The sequence below is a fragment of the Eriocheir sinensis genome, chromosome 48 (genome assembly GCF_024679095.1).
Source record: "Eriocheir sinensis breed Jianghai 21 chromosome 48, ASM2467909v1, whole genome shotgun sequence".
Classification (NCBI taxonomy): Eukaryota; Metazoa; Arthropoda; class Malacostraca; order Decapoda; family Varunidae; genus Eriocheir; species Eriocheir sinensis.
The window spans coordinates 3,602,688-3,618,563 of record NC_066556.1 but is presented as its reverse complement, the minus strand read 5'-3'; the positions used below and the strand labels follow the sequence as shown (position 1 = coordinate 3,618,563).

General features: G+C 45.0%; 1 long non-coding RNA gene across 1 annotated transcript in view; it reads right to left on the bottom strand.

Annotated features, from left to right (window-relative positions):
• Positions 1 to 273: 273 nt before the first annotated feature.
• Positions 274 to 15,876, bottom strand: part of LOC126981468 (uncharacterized) — an 84,169-nt gene continuing 68,566 nt past the window's right edge. The window contains exons 2-4 of the long non-coding RNA XR_007733951.1: positions 2,908 to 3,059; positions 730 to 942; positions 274 to 600 (exon numbers count right to left, since the gene is read on the bottom strand). This is a non-coding gene — a long non-coding RNA (uncharacterized LOC126981468). The remainder of the gene's footprint in view (positions 601 to 729; positions 943 to 2,907; positions 3,060 to 15,876) is intronic.

The window sequence follows — 15,876 nt, the reverse complement described above, 5'->3', positions numbered from 1 at the left end:
AACACTGCCAAGCTGAGTGTTCTTCACACAGCCAGATATGTATGCCGTCACTGGCAGGACATGGAAGACTACAGAGACGGGAAGCCAACTACTCTAACTAACCTCACCTCAACTAAAGGGATAGCAAACTCCTGCCACACTAAAATAATAACTCATCACTGCTAATAATAATAACCATCACTGATAAGGCTAGTGACCTGACGCAGATAAAAGTAAAACAGCAACAGAACAAAACAAGTAGTAACAAGAGGTAGCCAGTCAACACACCTGCTGCTCATCCTCGCCCTCGTCCCTCGTCACCCCTCACAGCACCACAGGCCTCTCCTCGTCCCTCCCTAAGCACCTGTGTCCTGCCACCTGTGTCTCGGCCTTCCCTTGGTAGGTTTTTCCGTCTCAGACAAACATTTCCCGCCCCTCCCGGCGCAGAAATAGTCTTGGTCTTGGCTCAGTTCAAGGATGGTGCAGTTTTGCCTCTGTAACGGCACTGCATGGTTTAGTACTGTCGTGGGTCTTATTTTACTCTTTTTCTCTCCTTTTCTTCGCCAGTGGGAGATCCAGCATTGAGTTCCGGGCAAAATGCACGGAAAGAAGCTATGACGTCTGAAAAAATGAGTAAAAAGCTTATATTACAAGCTAACCTTTCTCTTCCCGCCAAAACATTATTGCACCATGTAATGAAACTAAAGTGCTATGACCCGCCTGCTGATGGGCGAGCCTCCCACAACTCACCCTGCGAGGGGGTGTACTTCTCTGGGCGACTGGCTCCCATGTCGTTGGTCGCGGCTTCGATCCCCGGCGCCGGCAAACCCTATCCTCGTCTGGGTTAATTTCTCGTGTGTTTCGTTACACGCAGAGGTCGTGTGGGAGTACAGTGGAGTGAAATTCAGGTAATATACGATCCTTTCTACGAAAACCTGTTTCATGTCAAAGAAACAAAATAACCTGCAAAAGAAAAAAACAAGATCTTTGATGAACAGTTGTTTCTCGGCTTAGATTCATGAGGATGAAAACCGTAGCTGCTTTCCTGTGTAGCTACACATAAAACTATTTTATGGTATAGTAGCCTACATATTGTGGATGCATGTTCATTAATTGTATCTCAACATTAATGTGAGACATATTAAGGGCTGAAGTTGCAAATACAAAGGCGTCTATCTACTGGACGGTGACTATATTTTTACTGTCTCTAGAACGATAACAGTGTGTGTGTGTGTGTGTGTGTGTGTGTGTGTGTGTAAAGGAAGACATTATGACGTAGAAAATAAAAGCTAAAAAAAAAAAGTACGCCGGTGTCTTCCCATGATTTTAGTTCCCGGGTTTTCTATTTTCAGAGTCTAATCCCCGGCGCGTCTTCATTAAAGGGTGAGGGTGATGCAATTACAAGAGGTTACCGCGGGACGATTACACCTAACCAGCAATTACGGCGCATCATAAGGAGACATAATTCTTAATCTCACGTAATTCCATGCTGCTGGTTCGGTCCGCGTCACTCCCGATGCCGCAGTAGAAAATAACAGCGAAAAAAAGATCCATACACCCAGCGTTACCAAATTATCGTACTCAGACACTCAGCACATCGTATTCTCCGGTTTCTGACTCATAGCTATCGCAAACAGACACCAATAAGTAATGATCTTAACGATAATTTTAACTGGAATTTCGTTATCTGTGTGGGTAGAAAAGTTTCGGTCCCTAGAACTGATAATTGCGATGTTTTGAGTACGACAATTTGGCACCGTTGCATACACCCCTTTTCATTCTATAAGTTTTGAAGCTTACTTACACCTTGCGGGTAATATATCTTTCCTAGGCGATATAACGATTGATATAAACACCCACCTCATGCTTTTCTGATAACTAAAGCCTATATTCTTACCCCTATTATGGCAATCTAGCCCCCGAGAGAGAGAGAGAGAGAGAGAGAGAGAGAGAGAGAGACACACACGCACACACATAGGGGGGGAAACAGAAACAACATATGCAGATAAAATAAAAGACAGATAGACAGACACACACACACTTAGAGAGGAGGAACAGACACAACACATGCAGATTAAATAAAAGACAGACGGACGGACAGGCAGACAAATCGTAAGTGAAGGGGCTGGGCAATACGGGGCACGGGACACGCGAGGAAATGAATGAGGAATGGGCGAGGAGAGGGATGATGGATGACGGGAAGGGACGCGGATTTAAGGGACGGGCGGGAAACCAAATGAAAAATGTATCTTTGCCGGAGTTGAAATATTGAGAAGGAAAGTGTAAAGGAAATAATATGAAGGCTGTGTGTGTGTGTGTGTGTGTGTGTGTGTGTGTGTGTGTAGTACGTCTATGTATAACATATGGATTTCTTTAAAGCTCTCCAATTTAGTAGTTCATCCGTTTTTATACAAGTTAATATAGATGAGTCATTCTCCACACACAAAAAAAACTCACCCATAATTTTGGTGATGTGAGAGTCTACATGTTGATGATGTCTTTGTATTATACTCGTTTTTTCCGATGTTATTTGTTTGTGGCATCCTATTTTGGTGATGTGTGTATGGATGAGTGATTCTCCCCAGATAAGACTCACACATAATTTTACTGGTGAGAGGGTCTAAGGGTGGATGGCTATGCGGGTATACAAAAGGGATAAATTCAGGTTCAGGAAGGAAATAGGGAAGAACTGCTGAACGAACAGGGTGGTGGATGAAGGCTTAGTATACATATGTAAAGAAAATGATTATGTAATGAAAATAAAAGCAAAACTGTAAAGAAAATGTAAGGGATAAATCGAATCGAAAAATAAATAATTACATAAAAATAAAAAATAAAAAAATAAATGAGTGATAATGAAATAAATGCACTAATGGTCACACACACACACACACACACACACACACACACACACACACGTAAAAGTACCCTAATATGACAGCGCAGTCACTCTAGTAAGTTCGGCTGACGGGCATATCGTTCGTGTTGGCAGCCGCCCAGTCCCTTCAGAGCCCGGCGGTCCTCCCCGGTCCTCCTGGCGGGGCTCACACAAGGGGCGCGGCGGCCGATGAGTGGAGGGCCTGATGAATGATGGCGATAAGTTAACGATGTATGGGTGGCGTGGGCAAAGACTGGCTGCTGGGTCCTGTACTTGTAATGGTGGTATATAGTGGTGGTGATGGTGATGGTTAACGATGTATGGTTAGTGTGTGTAAGGAGTGATGGCATGTTCCTCTCCTGATTATGGTGAGGGTGGTGATGGTGATGATGATGATGTCTGTAATGTCGTTGTAGCTGTTGATGGTGATAATGATGATGATGGTGGTGGTGAAGGTAAGGATGATAATGACGCCAGAGTTTGTAATAATGATGATGGTGATGATGATAACGATGACAACTTAAATAACAAAAAAAATGGTTCTGGTAGGTGTGTGCAATCTTACGTAACTACAATGTCATAAGTATTAGATCCGAAGAGTCTACTTAAAATCCCCCATCGAGACAGTTGTTAGTGGCCCATTATATTTGTACGTGTTATATTCCAACCATCATCACCGCTTCATGTCCGGAGGCTCAGGGAGGGCAAACACACCAGTAGGAGGGCTGGATTCATCAAACCACTTACAAAATCTGTCGTTGGGGAGTCTTCTGGTAGATCTGTCCACTACGAACGCTCCTTATATCTTTAGGCGGCCCCGATGACAATGAATGAAATGCCAGCCGAGCCATCACTTAATTCACTGCCATTGGAGCCGCCTAAAGTTCAAGATCGCTCATAGTGGATGAAGTTACCAGAGGCCTTACCAGCAGCCAGGTCTTGTAAATGGCTTGATGAAACCGGGCCCTGACACTCTTCCTCCTCCTTCACCTTTAATGCAGGATGTAATGTGGAGACAACATCCATAAAAAAAATATCAGGTTGTTTCTTTCTGGGAATTCTTTGTACTCTGGAAAATCCGATATAAAAAAAAAACAGTAATACTCGATGTTTTCATGTAACTAGAAAAATATTATTAAAAGTACATGTATAAGAAATGGAAAACAAGGTATACTCAGATTTGTTTTAAATCATCGGGAAAGTGCACACAGTTTTAATGTTTCGTATAATCAAGAAAGTATTTCATTTTGCTTCATGATATTAAGGAAGTGCTCAGTTTTGGTGCATGTTATCAGGAAAATATTCGACAAAACATCAGAAAAGGAGAACAGAGAACTCACTACTGTTTACTGATTTAAGAACATGTTATGAAAATAATATACTAATGTTTTCTTTATTTTCTGGTGACAGGAACACAACAACAACGATTATCATACAGCATAGAATAAATTATGTGATGCCCATTATATTGCACGAGAGAAAGAGTTACTGGTAGTTTTATAGCCTACAAAAAAAAACATTATTAAGACCAACCTGATACAGAAGACACCCGGACACGACTCATTTTACTACGAGAAGCGACCAACTTGTTCTCATTCATCATTCACTCACTCACTGACAGATGTATGGTGATGATGTAAGATTCTCTCTCTCTCTCTCTCTCTCTCTCTCTCTCTCTCTCTCTCTCTCTCTCTCTCTCTCTCTCTCTCTCTCTCTCTCTCTCTCTCTCTCGTTTCCTGCAGACATTTCGCAATTTTCCGCATTAAAGTTTTTTTTTTTGCAGAAATTTTGTCAGTTTGACATTCCAGGTAATGAATACTAATTTACTGGAAACCCGTCAAGCAATATGAATCAAAGGGTCTCCACTAATGGATCGGCCCTGGCGTATGTACAAGTGGGGTCCCGCAGGAATCTGTTAATGGTTCGGTATTATTCATGATTTATGTAAACGACAGTGCTATTGATCACGGTTGCCTTGGGCCGAAATTAGCAAACGACATATGCTACATAATATATCAGCCCAAGACCAACATTCTCCACCATGATATTTAACAATCCATAAATAGAATGAGTCAGTTTTGCTGTAGCAGCTAGAAACATAGTCTGAAAGTAGGTGTAAAGACTATTATGAAGAAAACAAAGCTATATTTTGCTAATCCGTTGGCAGGACAACACACAATGATCGTGAACATAACACTTGAGAGAGTAGATGAATATACCAATCCAGGACAAAGAACAAGAGCAGACACGGCCACGAAAATGAAATCAGAAAGATGGTTGGAATGTGCAGGAGCTGTACAGCGTCTCCGGCGTCTGTACGTGTAAGTGAAAGCTTCTGATGAAACCGCGCAGACCACAACAAAAAAATATCAACAAATATATCTGTTTGCCGCATGCATAAAGATTCAGAAGTATGAATACTTGAGTTCTTAACACAGCGCCGAAGTGTTGAGGTAAGTGAGCAAAAGTCAGAAGAGCGTGTAAACAAACTTGATCGAGATAACTTTACAGATACATCGAGAGGATGGAGGCTTTCCATGAGTGCATCACCACTCCATCTTCGTTCCTGAACAAGAACCTACACGTACATCACAACGAACCTGTGCGCGCGTCTCTGCGGGGCTTAGAACACCTCGATGTGACACACCTGGAATTGCTCCCCGTCGAGGTGCCTCTGGACGGACACAAACCTGGCCTGGACGGGGTGGCGGGACACCAGGTCAACCTCTTGATCCGCATGCCCCGGCCCGACGAATCTTCCAAAACTTCTGTACAATGTGAAGTTTTCAGGAGCCGCCACCGAGGTCTCGCCAACACGAACCTCTATCTCGGAGAACATTATAGCAGCGCGCGGGTTTGGTTGTGCGCGAAGGCGGACGTGAGAGAAGATACGTGGCGCCCCCAGGTCTAAGAGGAACCACTGGTGGTGTTCTCGTTTTCTTGTCTTGAAGCAACTCAATATCTGAAGGTCGTATATTCCGTCTACGAGGTTGTTCACGTTTGTGCCATTGACGTGCCGGCCCCCGGTGACCTGAGCCCCCGCGGCGTAATCCCTTGGTCGCCGCGTGTAGCAGGCGAGGGCGTCATCCGGAGAGGCGTCCTGGTAAGTGGGCATGACGACGGCGCTGTAGAAAGTGCAGAGGGAAGGCGAGGAACGGCACCACAGCTGGCACCACGGGCGGCGGAGGCAGGCGGTGGAGCAGAGCAGCGTCTGTCTGGCCCTTGAGTGGTGGCGGAGGCTGTCGCTAGTGGAGGAGTTCACCATTGTTGGCGACACAAACACGCGGTGCCACATGTACATGAGAGACGCGTCGCTCGCAGGCGCTTGTAGGAGCAGCAGCGGAAGCAGCATCGGCCCCAAGACACACACGACGAGACGAGGCGAGAGACGCATCGTGAGTCTCCGGAGTTCTTCCCGTGAGTGTGACGGCTGAAGGGAAGCTCTGACGCCTGGGTGAAGTGGCCGCGAGAACACTCCCTCCCTCCCTCCCAACTCTGAAATGCGGCAGTGAAAGGGTACAAGTAAATATGATGTTTTTTTTTATTAAAGATGCCATACGACAGTGACTGAAGAGATAAATGACGTGCTGTAGTAAAAAAAAAACACAAGTAAAGTTTTGAAGTTGTTATACGCCCTTGACTGAAGATGAATGTTACCTGCGCTGCTTTACGCCAGGGGATGAAGAAATACAGATAACGTGCTCTGTGGTGCCTCTGCTCACGATGAAGTCCAGCGACACACCAACACGAGAGCCAAGGGTGGCGTGGCGGCTCTCCTTTTTTTTTTTTATCTGGTACACTGATCACCATGGTGTGCATAGCTCGTCCAATAGTACTCCTCTTTTGCTTCCCCACCAACACCAACACCACTTTAAAACATAGCAACCAAACACCTCAGGACGTCCCCCAACCAGCACTCAGTCACGGCAACAGTCTATTCCAAACAACGGCGAACGCACCACAAGTATTAGCCAGATAAATCTAAAGGACAACAGTATATTCCACATGATCGAAACCCATTTCCCTGGACGCGTTTTACGAGCGACACAAGGAAGCCAATCACGGCCCACAATAGTGCTGGGGCCGGAGTGGCGGGCCGCGGCGAGGTGAGTTGTTACTGTCACCTGTCGCTGTTGTGCGGGCGCCCGATCCATCGTTTTCTCCTCCGCCTCGTCCTCTGCCATCACTTTCTCGCGTGTCACTCACTCACACACACACACACACACACACACACACACACACACACACGAAAATGACCTCTCCTGGTCTCTTGTTCATTTTTTCTTATGTCGGAGCAGCGCCTGTCGGGCTTTTTCGTTGCTGTTTCTGTTTTTTGTCCTTGAGTTGCTCCACCCCCCTTGCAGTAAATACACACACACACACACACACACACACACACACACACACATGCACGCACACAATAAAAACGCCCATGTACTGCACCCTTCCCAGCTGTGTGTGTACATGCCTCCTCTCAGTGCATATAACAAGATGTATCGCCACTCTCACGCCGGGGTGATGAATATGCATTTAGCGCGGCGCCTCACGTGCGTCCCCCCGCCGTCAGCACGCGCGCCACACTCACACGGAGGCGGCCCGGCATGATTACCTCGCGTCTCTTCTCCGGGGGAAATATTTCTCGCCATTATCTTTATAAAAAACCTCCCATTATCGTCATGTATATTCATTGTTCCGCCGATAATGGCTCCAAATCTCCTTTTTCATCAGGTAAATGACGTGGATTTATCTTATCGTCCCTTCATCCTTCTCCATTGTTTTCTAACTTTCCCGGCGCCGTTCGAAACACAATTTCCACAGACAACCCTGCCTTCCGCGGCTCTCCCTTCTGCATATTGATGAGTAGCCGTGCCTCCGGCTGCCGCGCGCCAAGTGGGAGGGCGAGACGAGGAAAGCCTACGGTCGGTGGATCTTGAAAAGCTATGTACTGAATACGTAACACACGAGGCAGCGGCGGCGCGGGGGTTGTATGTGGTGGTGGTGGTGGTGGTGTTGTGTGTGTGTGTGTGTGTGTGTGTGTGTGTTATTTTTGGTCCTTGTATGAGTGCCATCTAAAGTGCGTTATCTGCCTGTCTGTCTGTCCCCCAAACACCCCACTCTCTCTCTCTCTCTCTCTCTCTCTCTCTCTCTCTCTCTCTCTCTCTCTCTCTCTCTCTCTCTCTCTCTCTCTCTCTCTCTCTCTCTCTCTCTCTCTCTCTCTCTCTCTCTCTCTCTCTCTCTCTCTCTCTCCTCGTCCTCTTTCACTCTTCTTCCTTCAACTCTTCCATTTCTTTCACTTCTTTTTTTCTTTTTTTTTCTCTTTTTCTACCTTTCTTCCTTCTTTTCTTTCTTTCTTTCGTTCTGTCTTTACTTTTTTCTTTTTTTTTCCTTCTTTTTCTTCATCTTTTTCCTCCTCCTCCTTATCCTCATCCTGCTCACCTGTCTCCACCCACACCTAGACTCACCTGGCTCGAATACTTACCACGCTGCTCACCTTACCCCTTGGCACACCCTCCTCCCTTTCCCTTGTCCTTTCTCTACATAAAGTGACTCTCCTTTACCTGTTGTCTCTCTCTCCTTCCCTCCTGTCCATCCCAGAAATTTGCGTACGTTCCTCTTTTGCTCTAAATTCACCTGTTTCTCCCCCTTCATCCTATGACCATGACCTCACATTTTTTTCTATTCCCATTGATTGAAACCTCGGATTTTTCTCCTTCTCTGTTCCTGAAATCTATATTTTTTTTCCACCTGGTGTTTCTATGCATGGATACTTCACCTTTTCGTCCTCCCTGCACATGGATTTTCTCTCTCCCTCACTCCATCAGGCGTCTCCTACATCACCCTCCCTCCCTCCTCGCTATCTCCCTCCGGCCTTTCTCTACTCTCCCTAGTTGTTACGTCTCACAAAAGCGTCAGAGTACCGGGCAGAAATCGTCCCTCTTCCTCTTCCTCTTCAGCATTACCCGCCTCTCCTATCTCTTTCTACTCTCCCTTCATTTCAGTCCCCCTTCCTCTCTTTTTTATTTTCCGCCTTCCATTTCTTCCTCCTTACCCATTCACTCCCATTGTCAACCTTCTACCGTTTCCCTCCTCCTCCCTTCCTTTCCCTTTATCTCTTTCCCCCTTCTTCTTTCTCCTATTTTCCACCTCCCATTTTTTCCTCCCTATCCTCTTCCTCTTTCCCATTATCAATCTTCCATCTTTTCCTTTCGTCCTCAATTCCTCTCACCTCATTCCCCTTCCCTTCATCCCTTCCCCTTTCCTCTCTCTCCTATTTCCCACGTCCCATCTCTTCCTCCTTATCGACTTCCTCTTTCTCATTGACAATCTTTTATCTTTTCCCTTCACCTTCCATTCCTTTCATCTCTTTCCCCTCCCCTTTACCCCTTTCCCCTTTTTTTCTCTCCTATTTCCCACCTCCCATCTCTTCCTCCTTATCCACATTTTCTCTCTCTCATTAACAACCTTCCATTCCTTTCATCTATTTCCCCTTACTCCTTATCTCTCCCATTTCCTTTCTCACATGGCTCACCTCCTATCTCAGCTTTTCCCTTCATCTCCTCTCTCAAATTACCAAGCTCCCACCTTTCCCTCCCACGTTCATTCCTCTCCCATTTCCTCTCTTCCCTTACCCACCTCCCAGCTTCCTCCATCCTCCATCCTTCACTCCTCTCCTGCCACCCTATCCTCTATACCTCCCACGTCTCGGTATCTCTGTGGCTAATTAATCTCGAAGGTGAAAGTGGAGGGTACCTTTTTTCACCTTATCGCCACCAGGTGTTTCTGATTAATGCTCAGGTGAAGTGCTGCTGTAATTTAGTTGATGGCTTTTACTCCCCTTAAAAATGCACTTGAAGGTCTGTCAGAAAGGTATTAATAGAGGAGAGAAAAGCGGGGACATTGACGTATATTAGAGAGGTGTTATTATTAGTGGTGTTATCTAGTGTGGCAGAGACGCGGAGTGATGCAAAGAGGGAACAGCGGGAAATATTCTGTCCACGCGAAGTCCCACGGCGCAAGGACACAAGTGTTTGAAGTGGAAAAGTAAAATGCTGTTGTTCCTGTTGTTTGGGCAGTGGTGGTGGTGGTGGTGGAAGTCGTACTGTTGTTGTTGTTGGTGGTGGTGGTGGTATTAGTGGTGGTATTGGTGGTGGTATGACTCTCGTTGTTTCCTATATTGGCCAACGCGCGGGTAATCAAAATCTATGAATCTGTTATTGTGTGTGTGTGTGTGTGTGTGTGTGTGTGTGTGTGTGTGTGTGTGTGTGTGTGTGTGTGTGTGTGTGTGTGTGTGTGTGTGTGTGTGCACCCAAAACCCTCCTAAATCCAGCCCTCTCCTGCATGCTGAAAGAATTCCTGGCAAACTTGTAGCAATTATTCAGCGCCTAACAAACTTGGACCAATTAACTTTTTGGTGCTGATTAATCGGAAATTGACCCAAAAGCGCGCCAGAACATAACTTTAATGAGACAACTTAATCACATCCGTAGACTAACTCCTTTCAGCTGACAACAGCGATCCCTCTTTCTCTCGGGGTCGAAGTAGAATCATGTACGTGAGGAATGCATAAAAGGGAGAGTAAAACAAAGAATAGTTCCTCACGACGTACACACACACCTGGAATGTTAATTAGACCAGGTGCTTTCCATTCGTAGCGGCGGACACGGTACACTGCGGCGGTGCTTCTGTAGCGGACGCGTCTAGGAATGTGAGATTTAAGAGGCGAAGGTTTTAATTCTTTTTCCATGTGTGTTGTTTGCTTATGTGTTGCGTGTTGTGTTTTCTTCGCCTCGCCTTAGAGTTTTATATTTAGCGTGGGTTAAGAGATGACTGTTTGAGTACCGTTTTGGAAGTTGTTTATGAGTGGTATGATCTTTTTCTCTTTTTTGCTCTTTTTTTTTTATTATAGCGTTTTAACTTGTATCTGTTCTTGTTCTTCTTGTTCTTTTTCTTAATTTTCTTCACATTCTTCGTCATCTTCTTCTTCTTCTTTTTCTTCTTCTTCTTCTTCTTCTTCTTCTGACCTTTTTTTATTTTTATACTTTTCTTTCTTCCTCCCTTTGTTTGTTTGTTTGTTTCTGTCTTTCTTTCTTGCTCTACTTGTTCTTCTTCTTCTTGCTCTTCTTCTCTTCGCCATCATCACCACCACCACTATCTAAGGCAAACATACAGGCGCCCTACCATCCCTACACGGTATCCCTAAAAAAGCCCAGACAGAGGAGAGGAGAAGCCCACCTGTACATACATATGCCTGTACCTGACAAATTTACATGTTCGCCACTACCTGGGCGGAGAGCTTGCATGTGTGCCTCCACCGTGATGGACGCCACGCCTGCTTCAGGAGGAAAAGTTACGACAGGTGAAATTACGGGGCAGGTGTACACGCAGCAAAAGTATCCCTTCCTCTGCGAGCGTCACAGTTTGTTTAATGTTCATGTGTCTGTGTCAAGGAAACGTGAGAGGCATTTCATAAGAGTTGTCGTGTGTGTGTGTGTGTGTGTGTGTGTGTGTGTGTGTGTGTGTGTGTGTGTGTGTGTGTGTGTGTGTGTGTGTGTGTGTGTGTGTGTGTGTTCTCTGTGCCGAAAGTGCTGTTTATTACATGTCCTCATGTGCTATTCTTGACGATTGGTAACAGTTATAGTTGTGTTTATGTATAATTTCCCACGTAAAAAACCGTAATAGTTGTGTTTATGTAGAATTTCCCACGTAAAAAGCAGTAGTAGTTGTGTATATGTATAATTTCCCACGTAAAACTCAATAATATTTGTGTTCATGTATATTTTTCCACGTAAAAAAGCAGTACTAGTTCTGTATATGTATAATTTCCCACGTGAAAAAAAACAACCCAAGAAACTCCATCAAAGAAAAAAATCATTACAAAAGTCTATTGAAACAACCTATTTTCTCTACTGGTCTAACGTATTACTCTCCAGACGAAGCCGGATCAACATCTCCCCCAACAAAGTGTACGACAAACGTACACTGTATATTGCGGGAACTGAGAACAGGAGATTAACTTCTGTATTAAGGCGGGACGCGGGAATACACACATTTCCCTGGACCAGACGGCAGAGACTCGTGTACTTGACTGCGATGGACAGGGAAGAAATAAATGAAGTCTGACCGCGGATACCTGCGTGTCTGTGTGTGTTTGCGTGTTTGTGTGTGTGTGTGTGGGGGGAGGGGGGTAAGGTAGAAGGCTCCGGGAGATCTACATAGCTTTCCATTGCTTTACATACGATCAAGACGGTCCGGCCCACGCGACCAGTACACGAACCTGCCCTGTCCTACGCAAACACTGTAGCTTATGGAGTATTAGAGTGAAAACCTTATACCGGCCGGACACACACGCACACACACACACACACACACACACACACACACACACACACACATTAACCCTCCCTAACCTAAAAACCGCCCCCCCCCCTTAATCGCATCCTTTCCTCCCATTATCTGAAGAAGACTACGGATGAAAAAAAAAATAACAGGGTAATAAAAATGTAAGAGTGTAGGAGGAGGATGTGGGGAGAGAGAGAGAGAGAGAGAGAGAGAGAGAGAGAGAGAGAGAGAGAGAGAGAGAGAGAGAGAGAGAGAGAGAGAGAGAGAGAGAGAGAGAGAGAGAGAGAGAGAGAGAGAGAGAGAGAGAGAGATAGAGAGAGAGAGAGAGAGAGAGAGAGAGAGAGAGAGAGAGAGAGAGAGAGAGAGAGAGAGAGAGAGAGAGAGAGAGAGAGAGAGAGAGAGAGAGAGAGAGAGAGAGAGAGAGAGAGAGAGAGAGAGAGAGAGAGAGAAGAGAGAGAGAAGCTTAATAAAAAAAAAAATACGTTGGAGGAATAAAAAAAACACACCCCCCCCCCCCCCCCACACACACACACACATATACACACACACACACACAGCCAAAGACAAAACCGATGACGTCACGCGGAGGTCCATGCAGGCCAGTCACCAACCACGCGACTGGTCAAAAGAACGGAGAGCGCGCTGATTGGCTGACTGACTGGCTGGTGGACTGGCTGGACTGGCTGGAGGTGGACCCGGGGAAGAAAGTGGGTTAGGGTCTCCACCGCATACCCAGATGGTCCTCAATTCAATGTGGATAATCTAATCTTCCACTCCTCCCTGTGTTCCATTTTTCTGTATTTGAATTTCAACGCGAGGCTTGTTTAGGACATCCCTTGCCTTCCTTTCTCTCTCTTCCTCTTTCTTCGTCTCTAGATTTCTATCAGACTCATTTTCTCATCTAATCTTCCACTTTTTTCTGTGTTCCATTTTTTCTGTATTTGAATTTCAACGCGAGGCTTGTTTGAGCTGTTCCTTGTCTTCCTTTCTCTCTTTCTATCTTCGTTTCCAGGTTTCTATCACTCATTTTCTAGGTTCTAATATTCATCTAATCTTTCATCCCTCCTTGTCTTCAATTTTTTATTATTCTATATTTGAATTTCAGTGAGACTTGTTTAAATTGTCCCTTGTCTCCCTTTCTCTCTTTCTTCACCTCCAGGTTTCTATCAGACTCATATCCAGGTGTGTTTTTGGTCTTAGTTCGGCATGTGAGAAAGGTGAAAGGGGGGGGGGGGGTAGGGGAGGGGTAGACCATCACGTAATTACAATAGTCCAAACCTTGACCTTCGCTTATACCAATTTGGGGAGCATCGGCTATTCCACCCACCAAAAAAAGAACGTGTTTGAAAACTCCATAAAATGAAAGAAAACAAATCAACGTACAATATTTTCGCTCTGATGGACTGTCTCGTCTGGCGCAGATAAATGATGGAGGAGACGAGAGATGAACACGAGAGATGAAAAGCTTGAATTGAAGTGGAGGGAGGAGAGGAACGGCGGAAAGAGTGACGGGGAGAATGGACAGGAAGGTGACAGAAGACTAAGGAGATAAGGAAGTATAAAAAAGAATTAAAGGGGAGGAGATTGAAGGGACGAGAAGGAGGAGGAGGAGGAAAGGGAAATAATGAGGACACGAAGACTAGAGTGAATTAGAGTGAAGAGAAAGGGAGGAAAATGAAGGAAGCAAAATAGGAAGAAAGAGTATTAGGGAAAAGGGAGATAAGAAGAAAGTATGAGAGTGAAGAGAATAAAGTGATAGTGAAGAAAAGGGAGAATGTAAAGGTGAACAGATGAAAGAGGAAAGGAGAGGAAAGTGAGAGGGAGGGTGAGAGAAGGGGAAAGGGAAAGCGATGAAGAGAAGTGAGTGAAAGTGAGGAGAGGAGAGTGAGAGGGAGGGGAAGAGAATGGGAGAAATTGAGAGAGTAATGGAAAATAATGGAGAGTTAGAGAGTGAGGATGAAGGTGAAGAGAGGGAGTGAGTGAGAGGAGGAGGAGTGAATGGTGGGTGAGGGGTGGGTGAGGGGCGGGTGAGGGCGAGATGGATGACAGCCAGATCAACATGCCACGTTTTTTGTCCCCACGTCCGCTACTCTCGGCTCGGCTTTGCATAATGTTTATAAATATTCATCGCTGTGACTCCAAAATATACGATGATAAAAAAATACAGAACCTGATAAATGACGCTTCCACTATGGCAACTCCGGTGATATCATAACAGCGGAGTTTTATCTATATTAATGCATAAGAAATAAATAAACAACACGGCCTTTGTAAATAAATACGACGATAAATTAATACACATATGGTACACTTATAAGTGACTTTTTACACAATAGCAACATTCAGTGACAAAAAACGATTATAATTACGCTAATGAACAGAAAGCAAAGGAGCAATTAATTATTCACCAACATTACCTTGAAAAATCTGATAATTAATGAACAACCGAAGAAGTTAATGAGTGATAATTTTCACTATAGCACCGTCCTTTGAAATTAAAACAACAACAACAACAACAACAACAGAAAAAAAACAGACTATGCCAAAGAAAAAAAATATATATATATATACGCCGAAAATCAATCAATATTGCCCGGAAAAAATGTTGAAAAGAATGAAAATTACGAATACATGAGTGGCATTTTTACTGCAGCATCGTCCGCGGACATCAAAGCAGCAGGAAAAAAAATCCCATCAATAAATAAAAAATGCCGATAGAGAAACCGGCAATAACTAATGGCTGCCAGGTGGGCGGGGTCACACCTGCCACGCCCGTGTCGATTGCCCCAACCCCGCCCCGCCCCGCCCCGCCCGAGTATATTCCTTCTCTGTACGGGTATGTGGCGCCTACTCTTGAACAGGTTAGGTTAGGTTAGGTTAAGGTAGCATCACTGAAGGTTATTTTGAGTTGGAATCACAATGAGAGTGTTTTCCATGCAGGACACCCCGTGGTTATTATCGAAGCTACAGCCGAGCGTCCTCACTAGGGGACCACGGTAGAGAGATTGGGTATATTCCACCCCCCCCTCTCTGACTCACAACTGCTACACAGGAAAAGCGACCCCCCCCCACACACACAAACACAGCCCCCCCCCACACACAAACACAAACACATCCACCCCCCACACAAACACAAACACAGCCCCCCCACACACAAACACAACACAGCCCCTCCACACACACATATAAGCATCATATTCGTCATCCTCGTGAGGTATAATATGCTGGGAAAGTTTGTTGGTGGCTTTGATGTGTATACATGTAAAACGAGGAAAGACGCATCACACAAAGGATATACACCAAGCTGGAAATTCTACCGAGAGAGATTTAATCACATTTCTCACGCGGAGAAAGAAAACTTAAAGTAGAAGTAAATGGATAACTCCTGTCCTGACTATGCTCCTGGCTCCTCATCTTATATCACATTCATTATTTTCTCGCTTCCTCTCTCCTTGTAGCTCTTGTAAGCACCACACTTTCAGGAGAGGAATATCAAGACACTTCTCAAGCCTCGTTTAATTACGCTCTGGAATTTCTGTTTTCTTTTTGTGGGAGAAGCGTCTTGCGTTTTATCCCTTTGGAGGCTTTCCTTGCTGGGGAAAAAAAAATATTATCCATGGTATGTTCATCAGTTGGTTGGCACCTTTCCAATTATCATTTTTATCAGTGAGGAAAAAATC